Source organism: Euphorbia lathyris, chromosome 8 (assembly GCF_963576675.1).
Source record: "Euphorbia lathyris chromosome 8, ddEupLath1.1, whole genome shotgun sequence".
Lineage (NCBI taxonomy): Eukaryota > Viridiplantae > Streptophyta > Magnoliopsida > Malpighiales > Euphorbiaceae > Euphorbia > Euphorbia lathyris.
Window position 1 is genome coordinate 66,026,925 of NC_088917.1, and position 15,733 is coordinate 66,042,657.

Consider the following 15,733-nt stretch of genomic DNA (forward strand, 5'->3'; position numbering starts at 1 on the left):
AAACTCTCTAATATTACTGAGAGTTTCAAAAGGGATTCCCTTGCTAGGTCTACCCAGAAGAGAGATGTCCACCTCCTTGGATGGAGCATGCCGAAACAAGGGGTGGTGAAATTGAATACGGATGGCTCCTGCCTCAATGATGGGAAGATTGCTGCCGGAGGTGTTCTTAGAGATGCGGGGGGCGCCTGGCTGTCTGGGTTCACCCAGAATCTGGGGTTGGGCTCTTCCTTTTCAGCGGAGCTTTGGGGAATTCTCTCTGGTATCAAGCTTGCCAAGAGTCTGGGTTTAAAGATGTTATCTGTTGAGTCTGATAACATGGAGGCCATTAAAATGATTTCTGATAATCATGCTATTTGTCTTAATAGCCGAAACCTTATCAAAGCTATTAAAAGGCTCTGCTCTTCCTTTGAGTTCATAAAGTTCAGCCACATTTTCAGAGAGCAGAACCGGGTTACTGATCGCTTGGCGGTGACTGGTCATGAGGGGATGTTGGGCATCACTACCCTTTCTGATCCTCCTATTTTTCTCTCTTCTTTTCTTTTAGAAGATAGGATTGGGGTTAGCTTCCCTAGGCTGATCCCAGGATAGGTTTTCTTTTAGTTTGTTTGTTTTTTTTCCTTTTCCTATTTCTACAAAAAAAATTAATAAATTAATAAATTAAATAATTTAATATATATCTATATATATTTTAAACTTATTTTTGGATACAGACGTGACAATTCTCACTACCTTAAAGAATTTCGTCCTCGAAATTCCTAAATTCTTTATTCGACCTTATCTATTTTAATTCTCCAGTTATTTCAAAATTTAGTAAAGTAAATAGTCATATCATACTTGTTTATCATTCATCAATCTTTCTCAAAAATATCTTTTCAACCAGGCATCTCTTTAAAAACATGATATTTTAATTAGTTTGACAGAAGTATCCATCAGAAAATAAATCTCCTTTATCATATCTCTAATCATATCCATATTCGAGATGTCTCTTTAACCTTGCCTAATCCCGTATTGGTCTTACCTGACACTTCATTGCCAATACCCGATTAGGTCTTTCAACTGTGTACACAGGCCATGTCCCTCACTGAACATGTTCTTCAAATATCGAAGCCACCCATCCGGACTACTCCCAATGGATACTTAAAACATTTTTTTTAAAATATCAACTAGATCAAATTCACCAAATATCCAACCAAACTTCGATTTATATAAAATTTTCCATCAATTTCAAACATATTCAAAACATAATGATCATTATATAAACACCCTACTAAAACCAAAGTTCAAATCAAATTTCAATATTGTATCAATCGCTGAGTATCCCCTCATATATCAGTTCATAACACATAAACATATCAATATTGTATCCAACCTCTTCTATGACTTACTGAAGATCCAAAAATAGCTATCTACTACGATCTAGTTACCTCTTATCAGCTTATCTGAAATGTTTAAATAAGAGGGGTTGGTATAACACATACTCAGTGAATGGATAAATATATAACAAAGGGGAACAATACAGGTTTTTCATACATAATATGTACATGTTAAAAATCTGATAACTTGAGGAAAAATCCTTGACCGGAGCCCTTCCCTGTGAGGCGCCGTTGGGATCGGCCGGGGACACTCCGATGCCAAAGTTAGTAAGATGGATCAAGGAAACCAACGGAATTGACAAGAATTGTGAGAATGTGTACCTTGATAGCCTAGGGGATCGGGCTATACTGGGAAGTTGTAACCTTCAGGTAACTAGAAAGTCTCCATTAATGCTTCATTAATGGCAGTTACAGGTTATTCTTAACCTGGCGGTTTAGCTAATTAATAGCTCATTAATGACCTTTTATGGCCGAGTCGGCGGCCAGCCGTTATAAAGGCGAATGGAGAGATTCGCCTTATAGGTCCGCCAGTGGATCTCCTGGAGCTGATCCGTGGAGATCCGCCAGCCAGCTTCCCTTTGGGGATCACTACATGGCGTACTTTGAGGTGAATATCCCTTTTGGTCCTCAGGATAATATCTCAATGTTATCAGAAGCCCCCCCCCCAAAATGTCCTTAAAGTCCTTTAGGGCTTTTGAACTTCCGCGCGCCGTCATAAACATGAGCATTAATGAGCACACTGTTCAATGACATTGGACGATCGACACGTGTAGTGGACACACTGTCCCAGGAAGAAGAAAACTCCTTTCTTCTTCTTACGCTTTCTCTTTCCTCCTCATTTCTCCATTTTTCTCCTGCGCTCGAAGCTTTTTCTGGGATTTCTTCAGAGTTTCGCACCAAGCTTCCGATTTCTCATGTAAGTTCATTTTCTTTCACTTAACTTTTTCCTGGATGTTTAGAAGTTCGTCTTCATTTTCTACACGGTTAATTCCGATTTAGCTGAGTTTAATAACTCGGCGCGTAATCATTATCAGACTCGTTCCACTAGGAATCCATCTCTTTTTACTTCTATCTCCGGTGTGGTTCTGGCCGGTGCCCACAGGTGGTTCTCGGGATCAATGGCCTCTTCTTCGATTCCTCCTAAGAAAAAGAATCCTCGAGCGGAGTCCACTCCGTCTCGTATGAGTGCCGCAGATCTAGCGAATCTGGCGGATCGCTTTCCCTGGATTAAAAATTATGAGACCCAGCTCGCCGCATCTCATCAACGTCCTTCCTGTCCGCCTAGCGGCTTCCTCACAGTGTATAGTAGTCATGTGGAGAGAGGGTTCCGACTTCCTCTTCCAAAGATGATGGCGGACATCCTCTCTTATTTTGACATTACAGTCAGCCAGCTACATCCTAACTGCTGGTTGGACATCGCTTTAGATTGTTACCTTGCTTTGAATTTAGGAGTTGTATATATGGGCCGTATCTTTAGAGCTTTTCACAAACCCTCAAAAAGGAAGTCTGAATCTTATCTCACGTTCGCCAAGTTCGGAGTTTATTCGTCCTTTAGCGAAAAAATGTCTAATGTTCATTGCTGGGATGAGAAATTCTTCTACGTGAAGATAAAGGATGGCGAACCATTGGGTTTTCCTTCGGTCTGGAATCCCAGGCCGCTACATATGGCGGGCGACATGCGAATTTTAACGAGCAGTGATGAGGAGGTGGCGGAGCTCATGAAGCAGATCAAGGCGGATGCATGGACTTATGCAGATGCCTTAGCTTTCATGATGAGTGATATCCCCTTGATTCGCCGGGAAGGGGATCGATTTATTTACTCCAAGATTGCGCAATTTGACCAAGGTACCCTTCATTTCTTCGTGAACTTTGATTACTTTAATGTTTTCTTTGGCAGGGGTGTATCTAAGGCCAATCACGCTCTTGCAGAGATGCGCAGGAAGTTTTTGGAGGCTGAAGCACGCAAGAAAGGTCAAGCGGTGAATCCTCAACCTGATATTGGTAAACGTCCTGCAGAGACGATGGTTGAGCCGCCACTAAAGAGGAGGAAGCCCAACACCGCTGGGGGCCCTAAGCTTTTGGCGGACGCCATGAGGTCCGCCAAACCCGCTGAGGAGATTGCACAGGTAGTCTACCTTTCGATTTCCTTTCGTTCATCAAGTTTTGGACCGGAGTATGACTCTTTCATGGTTGTGTAGACGGCGAAGCCCGACATTGGTGGATACTGGTCCGCCAAATTGGGAGCCCAAGGCTCTTTCGAGAACGAATCCATCCTAAATGATTTGGATGAGGCCTTGGGTCAGGTGGGCGAAGTACAGAGGAACTATAACCAGATTCCTGGTTCAATTCATGACCAAAAGGGAAAGACGGAGCTTCTTTCGGTGAGTTTCTTTAGAAAAGATACAGACAATACTAGTTCCTTAATCCTTTTTGCCTTTTGATTGAATCGTTTGTTTTTGGACAGTTGTATGCTCGCCTTCGCACCATGGAAAATGAGCTTCTTCAAAATGTGGCGGATAAGGCAACTATCGAGAGGTTAGAGAAAGAGATAGTGGAAGCCAATTCCACTATCGCTTCTATTAACGCATGTCTTGCCTCTGCGAATGCAAACCTTGCTTCTGCCACAGCCGCCTTAGTTCTCAGGGATGAGGAAATTAAGAGTTTAAAGGCAAAGATTGCATCTGATGCCAAAAGCCACGAAGACGCCCTTGGTGAAGCTGAATATACGACGGGTGTGCAAGCTTTTTATTACGGCGAGATGCTTATGGCGTACTTCTCCTTGGCGCATCCTGAGACTAACTTCACAGATCCGCAATTCGCCGTCCCTGAACCAGAAGATGTGGCGAGGTTCAATAAAATGCCAGACGCTAAGGAGTACCTCCGTGATTACGTTCGGAGATGGATGAAGGGGCCTATGGGAGAAACCAAACCATCCACTATGGTCTTGGCGGATGAGCTTGAAGAAGTGCCCCTGAAGGCGGATGCAGAACCAATTCCTGATCAGGCTCTTCCACTTGGTCCCACATCTTTGGTGGATAAGGAGGTATCTCCTGATGGCGTATCTGCAGATGTGGAGAAGGAGGATCCCCAAGCAAGTACCGGGGGCAAGGAAATCGCAAAGGAGGACGCTCCCATTGTTATTTAGTTTTGTTTTTATTTAGGATATTGTAAAAACACCTTTAAGTACAATTTGTTTTGATCCTTTATGGAAACTATGTTATTTTTACCTTTACGTTTGCGTAAGGAAATATATAGACATCTAGGATTTGGAGTAGGTGGCCAGCCATACTCCACTGTATGAACCTTTGTGAAGGTTTGGAAGCTGTTCTATTCCTTCTAGAGGAAGTAAAGCTGCCCAGGGGATCGATTTGCTACCTATCTTTGAGGTGAAATGATCCGCCCGTAGGACTTGTGAATTCCTTTCTGGGAAGGATAAGAGAGTGTAAAGACCTTGCGTCCAAGGATCGTTTTAACTCTATTGGAGATTGGGATCCGCCCAGAGACGGATCCGCCCATAAGATTGATCCTCTTGGCATCGAGGACGTATCTCTAAGATAGCGATACATTGCAAATGTGGAGAGCGTTGGATGCCCCCCCCTTTTTAAGACTGGAATATTGATATTGCTGCAGTAAACAATAAAAAGAACATAGATAATAGAACAAATGATGTTTATTAATGGGAGAAATGCCTTATTACAGCAAGTAGGTCTTATAAGTGAGCCTCGTTAAAACCTTTAATAAGAAAAACCACATGGGAAAAAGCTTATTAAAGGAAAAAGAGTACTCAAGACCGTGTATACACTTCATTTTCTGACAAAGTATTTGCGGAGATTTTGGAGGTTCCATGTGCATGGTAGTGTATTGCCCTCCATGTCCTGTATTTTAAACGTAGCAGGTCCAATCTTGTCCACTATCTGATATAGACCCGCCCAGTTGAGTCCTAACTTGCCATTGCCTTCTCGAGATTGGACTTTATCAGTTTTACGGAGCATAAGATCTCCCACATTTAGATCCACAAGCTTGGCATTTTTATCATGGTAAGCCGCAATCTGCTGTTTGTATGCCGCCATGCGCACGTAGGATTGATCCCTGCGATCTTCTATCTGATCTAGGTGCTCCCTTAGTCGTTTGCCGTTGTCCTCTTCACAATAAAAGGCCACTCGGTCATTGGGGACCTGTATTTCGACTGGAATAACGGCTTCAACGCCATGAGAAAGGGCGAATGGTGTTTCCCCCGTAGCCGTCCTCGGGGTGGTGCGATAAGCCCATAAAACACTTGTTAGCTGATCCGTCTACTTCTTATCATGCTCTCCCAATCTCTTCTTTATCCCCTGCACGATCGTCCGATTGGTAACTTCAGTCATTCCATTGGACTGGGGATAATAAACGGAGGCGAATCTGTTTAGGATGCCCAACCCCTCACAGAAAGCCTTGAATTCGCCACAGTTGAACTGTGTTCCATTATCGGTGATGATGGTATGTGGAACACCGTATCTTCCTACGATGTTGTCTTTGACGAATTCCACCATTCGTTCTGCAGTAATGGAGGAAACAGCTTCGGCTTCTACCCATTTAGTGAAATGGTCCACTGCCACTACCACGTACCTTCTCTGCCGGCGAGTCGGGGGAAATGGGCCGACAATATCTATTCCCCAGAGGGCGAATGGACGTCCTTCTATGATTGGCCTCTGAATGTGTTTGGTAGTATGTGATTCATTCGCATGAATCTGACAATTGTGATAAGATTCTACCAATTTTTGTGCATCCAATTCAGCCGTGGGCCAGTAGAAACCTCCTAACCTGGATTTTTTCAAGATGGTGGCGGATGCTTCATGTGCCCCACATGATCCCTCATGTAGCTCTTTGAGGATCTGTTGCCCTTCTTCCGGTAGAATGCACTTCAACCAAGGATGACTAAAGGACTTTCTGTAAAGGCCGTCATTGATCAAGGAGAAATAAGCCGCTCTCCTGACTATCCGCCGTGCCTCTTCTTTGTCTTCCGGTAAGGTTCCATTTAGCAGATATTGGCGGATGACCGATCTCCAATCATCTTCTACCGTTGTGAGTAGGGATACTTCCTTTGAGGCAAATGCTGGAGCTATTTTAACTTCGAAGGGACAATCCGGATCCGCCCAGTTCTCCTCACAAGAGGCCATTTTGGCCAAATGATCAGCCTTTGTGTTGGACTCCCTTGGTACGTGAATTAGCTCCCATTTAGTTTCATTAGCTTCAAGGTGATCCAGCAACTTTTTGACTTCCGCTACGTATTTGGCCAGAACCTCATCTTTCACCTTGTAATTATTGATTACTTGGTTGACCATTAGTTTAGAGTCGCTATAGATCACGATCCGCTCCGGAGTGATTTCTTAGAGTAGGCGTAATCCCAATATCAGAGCTTCATATTCAGCAGCATTATTAGTAGCATGGAAATTTAATTTTGCTGCGTATCGCAATTTTATGTATTGGGGACCCTTGATCACAACGCCTGCACCAGCTCCATCCGCCGAGGAGGCTCCATCGGTGTACATTGACCATTCCTCTATCGGAGGCTTGGGATGATCTATCCCTTCATCAGTGAATTCATTCACGAAGTCCGCCAAAACCTGACTCTTTAAAGATGACCTGCTTTCATACCTCACATCGAATTCGTCCAGGCGAATTGCCCATTCCATCAACCTTCCCGAAGTGTCTGGTTTCTGCAACACCTTTCTCATTGGTATATTTGTTCGAACCACTACAGTATGCGCCTGAAAATATGGCCTAAAGCGGATTGCCGTGGTTACAACAGCCAACGCCATTTTATCAAGCTTTGAATACCTGGTTTCGGCGTCTTTCAAAGCCTTGCTCACGTAGTAAATCGGAAACTGCTGACCATCCTCCTCTCGTATCATGACCGTGCATACGGCTTTGTCCGTAACCGATACATACATGTAGAGGTCTTCTCCCTTCAAAGGTCGACTCATCATGGGTGGCTCCGTGAGGAACCGTTTGATTCCTTCGAAGGCTCTTTCACAATCCTCATTCCACTCGAATGCCTTTTGCTTCTTGATGACTTCGTAAAAGGGCTAGTGTTAGACAAGGTGCCGCGGCCTAATCTCCCGGGCGGACCGGGGGGTGGACAACCTCATGGCGACGTAAGCGGTGATTGGCGCCGAAAGCAACCAATCGTGGAATCAAGCTGCTCGGCAGGACCGGAGCTCGGAGATATGGAAGAGTCGCCACCCACGAATGGGAAAATGAACACCGATCCCTTGCGGGAGACCGGTGTGGGTTCGGGAAACTTAGGTACGAGCCGAGAAGGCTAGCTCCTTTTCGGAGAAAGGCTACTAGGCACCCCGACATCGCCCGGTTATGAACCACCGGCCTCCTACTCAGCATGTTAGGCGATAACGGACTAATCGTATACTTCTTTAAGTTTAAAATTCATTTGAAACCCTTTTCTTTCTCTTTTTAGAAACCATTTTGAGCATATATTATTGAAAAGTCACATCAGTAAAGAATCACCCATTTATGTTTATACATACACAGAGAGGGGAGGGAAAAAGAAGTGATTTATTTACAACCGTATTCAAATGTTATGTTGTGTGTTTATTCTACGCTAACTTATTTCCCCAAAACGAGTTTATTTACATGGTTCGCACCTTAATCGCCGTTGGAACGATTTAGGTGCGTTTTAAAACCCCGTTTGATGAAGCTTACCCGAATCGCCGTTGGAACGACTCGAGTAATTGAAAACGTCAAAGTAAAAGCCTTTTAATAAGAAAACGTGGTTAGACATACAAGTCAATTTTATTTTGTACAAATTCATTAAGAAAGCGATTCAAAATCTCCATTATTAACAAAGAAAACGATTTTGATTACAATGTTCGCTTAATCCGTCGTTGGAACGGACTAAGGTTTTAAAACGTGGTGTTTTGAAGACGATTTGAAATATCAACAAAAATGACTCTATTTATCTACATTAGAGATCTAAGAAAGCTCATTAGCTTAAATAATTTAATTAAAAACTCTCTTTTTGGTGATTTATTTTCCCCACTTACTTAATGGACTCTCTAATTGTTATACTTACAACAATAAACTTATTTAAACTAATATTCACACTCAACTAAAGTCCTTTTGGAACATGGACCCATGAATGGGCCCAAAGAATAAAGAAAATGGTTTTAGACCATATATATATATATATGTATACATTTAAATCAAAAAGAAAGGTAAGAAAATAAGATTTAACCAAAAATCATTATATGTATATGAAGATAATAAGAGCAATATATCTTATACTTTGAAATGTGAAAATAATAAGTAATCCTATAACTAAGAAAGTAATACTTATCTAAAAATAATTTAATTCAATTATCATTAAAATAACCCAAATATTTCCAAAACTATATATATACATAACTAATATAGCTTTAACCACCCAAAAATACCATATGCTAATATGTATTAATTATTTCCCAAGATACTAAATAACCAATATTTAAAACATAACTCAAATTAATACAAAAAAATAATATATATATATACTTATACTTATATTGAAAATGGAATACAAAACAATATGCAAATATTCTAAAATAAATATATATATACTAAAATTCTAAAATAATTTGAAAAACATGCATTACATAATTATATATATATATATATATATATATACTAAGGATTAAAAGTCTAAAAGTTAAGAAAAAGGGACCGAAATGACATTTTTTACATCTTGACAGATTTACCGACGGAAAATCCGTCGGTAAACAGCATTTAGTGACAGAATTGACAAATTACAGCAGCACTCCAATATTTTTCAGATTTATTCAAAAGCTTTAAATTAAATCTAATTCAATCGCTTTGGACTTCCGAACTACCAAAGATGGATCATAGTCGAAAACGGAAGTTCCTAAAACGATGTTTTCATTTTAAAACGTTATTTGGAAACCTCTTTTAAATTAAAAAACTTATAATTACAACATTTTCGATACCCGAACTACCTTTTTATCGGATCACGGTTCGTATTGGGATATCCAAAACGAGGTTTTTTATTTTAAAACAAAACCGAATTTTATTTGACACGAAACGAAAATTAAATAAATACGCTAACTAAATAAAACATGACAAAATAAATAAATGACTAAAAAAACTATAGCATAAAAAAATAAATAGAAGGAGAGAAATAAATTAAATAAAATAAAGAGTCTAGTCCTCGGATAATACCTTTGATTCGGTATCTGACAGTCGAAGCCGATTGATTCCACGAACCGCGAGCTCCCGATTTTAATCAAAATTTAGTAAAAATTGAACTTAGGAAATTTGGAATTTTTGAGAAAAAAATATTTTTCTCAAAAAAAATCCACTCTCTCTCTCTCTAAAAATGTTTAGAGTGAGAAAGTTTTTCCTCTTAAAGGCCTCCCCCTTTTCACCTTGGGATCCGTGCCCTTATATAGGGAAACGGATCCCGGAACAATGGGCGTCCGCCCGACGCGTTGGGCGTTCGCCCGACATGGTTGGGTGCCCGTCCGGCGACCCTCGGGGCGTGCCCCGTGCCGTCGGACGCGTGCACTCCGTGGCCGTCGAGCGCGCGTTCCGCGCAGCCAGACGCTTGCACGTCGCGGCCGCCGAACGCGCGCCTCACGCTGCCAGGCACGTGCGCTCAACGGCCCACGAGGGCGCGCACCGCCAGCGGTCCCAGGCATTGCTCGGACGTCGAGAGCGTGCCACTCGCGGTGCGTTCGATGGACGCCGCGCGCATGTCTCGAGCCGTCAAGCGGGCGTTCGACCATCGTCGTCCGCGTGCGGGATGCCGGTGTGTGCCCGCGCCGTGCCGTTAATTTTCCTCCGCTTATTATTCTTTATATATTTTTCAAAACTTCCAGAATCAATCGCTTCGACCGTCTTGTTTTCAGGTTTTCATCACAGGTCCTCCGACTCGGTGTCTACAGTTGCCCCTACTTTTCTATTTTGACAGTGATGTGTGTGTTTCGAAAACATTTTTTGCTAACGTACACATGCAATGTAAAACATATAAAAGTAAAAGACACGTAACGAGTAGGAGGGAACATACCTGACCTTTGCGCTGCGCGCTCCGGCGTTGTTCTCTGACCTCTTCAGACTCTGCTTCAGGCTGCACCCTAGTTCACGACTGCGGGGATAATGGCTAAACAGCTACCCTATTTCAAGATTGCGGGGATAATGGCTAAATAGCTATCCTGATTTACGACTGCGGGGATAATGGCTAAATAGCTACCCTATTTTAAGATTGCGGGGATGATGGCTAAACAGCTACCCTGGTTTACGACTGCGGGGATAATGGCTAAACAGCTACCCTGGTTTACGACTGCCGGGATGATGGCTAAACAGCTACCCTGGTTTACGACTGCGGGGATAATGGCTAAACAGCTACCCTGGTTTAGGACTGCCGGGATGATGGCTAAACAGCTACCCTGGTTTACGACTGTTGGGATGATGGCTAAATAGCTACCCTAGTTTGTGATTGCGGGGATAATGGCTAAACAGCTACCATGGTTTAGGACTGCCGGGATGATGGCTAAACAGCTACCCTGGTTTACGACTGTTGGGATAATGGCTAAATAGCTACCCTAGTTTGTGATTGCGGGGATAATGGCTAAACAGCTACCCTATTTTAAGATTGCGGGGATAATGGCTAAATAGCTACCCTATTTTAAGATTGCGGGGATAATGGCTAAATAGATACCCTATTTCAAGATTGCGGGGATAATGGCTAAATAGCTACCCTATTTCAAGATTGCGGGGATAATGGCTAAACAGCTACCCTATTTCAAGATTGCGGGGATAATGGCTAAAAAGCTACCCTATTTCAAGATTGCGGGGATAATGGCTAAACAGCTACCCTATTTCAAGATCGCGGGGATAATGGCTAAAAAGCTACCCTGACTTTCAGATTGCGGGGATAATGGCTAAACAGCTACCCTATTTCAAGACTACGGTGAAGATGGCTAAAAAGCAACTCCGGTCAGCGACCGTGGGTCAAATGCCTCAAAAACAACTTCGATCTGCGACCGAGAGTTAAATGGCTCAAAAGCAACTTCGGTCCGCGACCGAGAGTCAAATGGCTCAAAAGCAACTTCGGTCCGCGACCGCGAGTCAAATGGCTCAAAAGCAACTTCGGTCTGCGACCGAGAGTCAGATGGCTAAAAAGCAACTCCGGTCTGCGACCGTGAGTCAAATGGCTCAAAAGCAACTCCGGTCTGCGACCGTGAGTCAAATGGCTAAAAAGCGGGGGCTGTTTCTGGATTTTCTTACCACAATGTCGTCTGTATTTTCTCACTGGAGTTATTATCTCGAAGATTCGATGGGCACATGTCTTAGTCGGAAATGATATAGACTAATGATTGTTTTTCTGTTGACTGTCGTCTGTATTTTGACTGGTGTCACTGTTCTGTAAAAATTGACTGTTGTCTGGAGTTGATGTTTTGACAATGTTGGTCACTGTCTGGGAGAAATGCAGGCTGAAACGGACTGCAAATCGGAGGTCTGTGCACCTGGTAATTAATTATTTACTTTTTACCTTTATGTCAAATCGTACTTTTTTCACTATTTACGGGAATGCCATTCCCTTTTCCTATATAAGGTGGTGGGGTTTCATTTCAACCCCACACCTTCTCTCTCCTCTTTCTCTCACTAGATTTCAATTTGGATTATTCTCGGGATGGAGTTAGATGAATGGGATGGCACCAGAGGCATGGACGAGGTTTACGTAAACCTGGATAGAGTGGATACCTTCCACGACCCTACGACACACTTGAGCAGGACACGCTGCAACGAGGTAAGTGGTTTCTCACTTCTATTTGATTTGAACTCTAGGCTTTAGCACTCCTATACGAACATGATTTGCATGCTAACTCTTAGGCGGCCTTAGAGGACTTTAGCTGGAAAACGTGAATTCCTTTATTTATACGTAACACCTGTTTATTTTTGTGAGAATGCGCGTTATATGCATGTGAATAGTGACACTACGAATTTATGCATGCTAACAGTAAAAAACGATATGAATAGTAAAAACGTGAATAGTGCACGTGAATAGTGAAAACTTAACTAATGCACGTGAATAGTAAAAACGTGAATAGTGCACGTGAATAGTAAAAACGTGAATAGTGCACATGAATAGTAAAACGTGAATAGTGCACGTGAATAGTAAAAACGTGAATAATAAAAACTTAGCTAATGCACGTGAATAGTAAAGCCTAATCTATGCTCCTCGTCACCTGTAGACGAGTGTGGATAAAAGAATTGACTAAACCTTACATAAATGATCCTACGGGAGAGATTTTTACAAAAAATTGGCCCTAATTGACCGGACGAACGAATACCTAGTTTTAACGCGTTCTTATCACTCGCTAGCCTTAGGAGTTGTATTTGAACTTTCTTATCTTGTTCCTCTTTAGCTCATCGAGATTTCCGGGACCACTGCCGAGGTTCTTTCATGGTATGATAGGCTGAGCGCCGCGGCGAGAGCCCGCGTGCAGGAGTTGGGCTTCGGACCCTTCATTGCAGCGCTGCCCCGCACCAACGGGGTGTGTGATCCCTTTGGCCTACGGGCCCTGTGTGAGCGGTGGGTTGACTCGACCCATACCTTCCACCTTTCCTTCGGGGAAATGACCATCTCGCCCCGAGATTTTTCATTATTGACCGGATTACGAGGGAGCAACACTCCCGTCCCTTTCCATTATGGCATGATGCGACCGCGGGTCGACCCTGCTAGGCTTGCCGCCTTGATAGGACCAGGAGTTCCTCTATGCGCCAAATCTACCCCGGCGAAGTTTATTTCGACTGCTAGCCTCTTGAGTAGACGGGACTTCTGTGAGACTGATGCTACTAATCTGGCGGTTCGTAGCTTCCTTGTATATGCTCTTAGCGAGATGATTTTCCGCACGAAGGGCGGCAAGGTGCATGCGGGTCTCATCCAGGCCCTTAGTGATTTAGATGCCGCAGCTTCCTATGATTGGGTGGGGGCAGGCTTAGCTTTTCTCTATAAGTTTCTGGACCTGACTTGCCGGAAGCGCAAGGATTTCGGTGGTTACACCTTTGCTCTGCTGGTACGTGACGCCTTCTCGATTCGCCCGTCTTTGTTTTTTTTCTTTCTCACACTCCTAGTCCTTGTTTATACCGCAGGTGTGGGCGTACGAGAGACGCATCCTTCCCAGTCGATCTCGACCTCGATTGAGAGCACAGAGGCCGCCTTTTATGGTTTGATGGAGAGATTTTGATCTGAGCGCTGAGAGGAGGCGGACAGTGCCATGGCTCCTAGATCGGATTGACTCATTAGTCCTCACACAGGTAGATTTTGCTTAGTCTTGCTAGACTTTGGCTTGAGTCTTTCTGACCCTTTTCTTTGTGCATATTTTTAGATTAAGTTCAGGTGGGATGATCTTGACTTTGGTCCCGAGTATTCATACACATCGATGATCCAGGAGCAGCAGTGCGTGCTCACCGGCCCTTGTGTGCGGGCGTGGTATTTGGGAGATCGAGGCATCACCAGAGTGAGTGATGTTCACTGGACGCCGGGGGAGATTCCCGTTTCCATGTTTGCTGTGCGGACTCTGCCCTTATCGACCATTCGTCGAGATCTGACCCGTCATTTTGTCGGTAGAGTGGTCTGGATTCACGCCGGGGGCCGCGAGCCTTATTTGTCCACTTTACTGAGCGCGAGGGATGCCCCGACGGCAGCGATGGAGGTAGATCCGGTGGCGGACGTGTTTTCGAGAGAGGCGGTCGAGGCCGTCTTAGGTCAGGCGGAGGTTCCGGTAAGTGATTCCGCCCTCTTTTCATTTTATTCACGATATGCTCGGAGGTTTTATCGTGTGTTTTTTTTTGCTTTTTTGCAGGAGGGATCCTGGCGGAGTGCCCACCTATCTGATTTTTTCGACGGTACTCGGGCTCAAACACCGGTGTGCGAGCAGCCCTATTTTATCGGCGAGTCCTCCAGTGCAGCTCGACCAGAGAGGTCGTCCATAGGCGTGCCTATACCAGACTATGGGAGAGATTATGCTACGATCTGCTATGACGAGTCCGGGGCACCTTACGCGGGATTTGAGGCGGTCCCTCCTATCTTCTCCTCGAGGATCCCGTTTGATCCCTCGGACGCTTCTCTGACCACGAGAGAGACCTGTACGGATTACGTGGGGCTGTCTGGTTATTTCCGAGACCGCCTCAGCTTGCGCTGCACCGATCACCTGGTATGTATCATTACTGTACTTTAGTGTAGTGAAATGTATGCATGTATGTATGATTTATGTTTTTGCCTATGCTGCCTTTTATCTGTGTTTTTTTTTCTTTTTCTGTAGAGTGATCTGCATGCCCATGAGCGGAGACAGAGCGAGCTAGTGCGGGAAGCTGATGCCCGAGTTGGTCAGTGTATCAAGAGAGGAACGACCACTGGTCGGGGATGATGCGACGGGAGACTGAGGGTCGCCTTGCCGTCGAGGAGAGGGCGCGTGATGAGTCGATCAGACGCCTTGCTGCAGAGGAGAGAGCACGAGCTGCTGATGAGAGAGCACGGGTTTCTGATGAGAGAGCGCGAGTTTCTGATGAGAGAGCGCGTGCTGCCGAGGAGGCACTATCTGCGGAGCGGGCATCCCACCTGAGAGATTTTGAGAACTATTGGGACTTCCCTCCGTATTAGGCTCGTAGCTTTCATTGTTGCTTTGTAGCTTTCATTTTTGCTTTGTAGCTTTTATTAGGGTTTCTCCGATGTATAGCCGATGTATAGGGAGTGGGGTGGATAGTAGATAGGCTTTTTGTGAAAAGTAGGATAGGAAATGTATAACTCGTGATTCATATTACCATGCATTCAGTAGATTATGATGATTCCAATCATTCTCGTCAAATATATTCATGCCTTTATTTATTTACAACCAACAGAAATACTTAGTCTCTTATACATTGTTTTTGTAATTGCTCAAGTCATAACTATTGTTACCAGGACCCGCCTTTCGGTTTTTGGATCCCGGTGATTTTTCTCCTCTCCTTTTACTATCCCGAAATTTTTAAATGAGTGCCCTTTCGGGTTTTCACCCATTGGGATTTCCCTTATTGTTGCATAGGTCGCCCTTTGCGGGTTTTCAACCTATCGGGAATTTTTCTTTATTTTCCTTTTTTTTTTTTTACGAAAAGTATTTCTTAAGCCTATCCAGGTTGGTAGGTTCGGAGAATTCCATGCCGTCCATTGTGGTTAACTTCACAGCTCCTTTGCTTAGTATCTTCTTTACGACGAATGGTCCTTCCCAGTTAGGCCTGAACTTGCCCCTAGGGTCGGTGTGCGTCACACGAATCTATTTCAGCACCAAATCTCCTTCTTTGATAGGACTGGTCTTGACTTTTTTATTGAA